Genomic DNA, 1,644 nt, shown 5'->3' with positions numbered 1-1,644 from the left:
TATATATATATATATAATTTTTTTTTTTTTGTGAAATAAAAATAATAATGGATATCTTCTGGAAGTTGTATTTTCAAACTTTGAAGCTTTTGCTTATACAAGACATTTACATTTAGAGAACATATTGCCATATTGTGTTCCATTCTATTTATTCCTTCGAGTTTTCTTTTTTAACTTAGTCTCAAAAAACTCTTGAAAAGTATTACATTTACAGTCATAAAAAAATAGTTTTAAGGGATAAAATTAGTGACTGAAGTGGGACGTGCATAGAAAATGCATCGAACTCAATATCTTCAAAGGGTATATGGACCATTGATAATGAACTGAGAAAATAAACCACTATGAATATTTCTCACACTCCATTAAACTGTACTTTGCATTATTTCTTAATAAAATCTATAGTTTGGTTCTAATCACTATGAGATTTTTCAAGTAATATTGCTAAAGCAGATTGAAAATCTACCGTTGGAGGAGTATCGCTATGTAAGAGTAACATTTTTATGCTGTTCCATGGCGCTAATTGTGTTGTGCAGTACAGAAATGCAGAACTCTGGATGTTAATGCCCTGCGGGAGTAGGCGTGACTGCGGTGTGTTCATCTAAGAAGACAAACGACGTGTACCAGAGCCTGCTGTGATTTCCCAAGTGATCCAGACATTTGCTTTTTAATGGCTTGCGAAGACATGCGGAGCGGGCGAATAATATACTAACGATAGTTTTGCTCTGAAAAGATGGAGAGTGTGAGAGATGAGATTAAAACTGGCTTTTGAAACACGACTTCCTCCTGCCTCTAACGCTTCTGAAGCGGAGGCCCGGCTTCTGTCACCGGCCAGACAAATGGACTCTGCTTGTCCCGCTCGCTGCTTCACAGAGATGGGATTTACCTGTCAAGGCTGATATACAGTGTTTCCCCCTGATGTTAAAGGCTCACTGTAAATCAATTTAATCCTCACCTCCACAAACCAACCTCAGGTTTGTCACAATAAGAAATAATCCAGCGCTTTTGGGGCTGCTGCCAAAACATAGATTACTTTTGTCGTAAACAGTCCACTTTTTTTTTCTCAATCTCTCCTGCCTGGGTCACTTCTGGTCTACATTCAGATGCATTTATTATGGCGGGGAATGCCTTGCTTTTGTGTGGCACCTGATGCAATGAGCGACAAACAATTGAAACATTGATTTATATAAACAGAGTTCAGAACGAAATACTAGTGGACTGATTGCTGAAAAAAATGTTGTACGTAAAATAGTTTTCATTATTACTCTGATTACATTGTATGTTTCATTCAGCAAATAGTATCCAGATATCACCTCTTTTTTTTACCAATTTTCCATAAAAATTTCTTTTGGAGATACAGTCCAATAATGAAGTAAGAAAAATATATAAAAATTTTAGGTTGATATTGGTTAATTTATCTATAGAATTGGAAGATCAAATATATTATAATACTTTATAATACAAACCTACTTTTTCACATCTACAATGCTGTTTAAAAGTTTTGGGGTTAGTAAGTTTTATTAAAAAAATTACTATATTCAATTCATTTATATTGATATTTTTATTTCAAATAATGCTGTTCTTTTGAACTTTCTATTTACAAAAGAATCCTGAAAAAAAGTATATATATATATATATATATATATA

General features: G+C 33.5%; 1 protein-coding gene across 1 annotated transcript in view; it reads left to right on the top strand.

Annotated features, from left to right (window-relative positions):
* The window catches only part of LOC107555412 (cyclic nucleotide-binding domain-containing protein 1-like), a 38,692-nt gene that overhangs the window by 32,237 nt on the left and 4,811 nt on the right, over window positions 1-1,644 (top strand). The gene's annotated exons all lie outside the window — the stretch shown is intronic.

Source organism: Sinocyclocheilus grahami, unplaced genomic scaffold (assembly GCF_001515645.1).
Source record: "Sinocyclocheilus grahami isolate Dianchi unplaced genomic scaffold, SAMN03320097.WGS_v1.1 scaffold19.1, whole genome shotgun sequence".
Lineage (NCBI taxonomy): Eukaryota > Metazoa > Chordata > Actinopteri > Cypriniformes > Cyprinidae > Sinocyclocheilus > Sinocyclocheilus grahami.
Note: the sequence above shows the minus strand (reverse complement) of the source record. Positions and strands in the feature narration are given on the sequence as shown.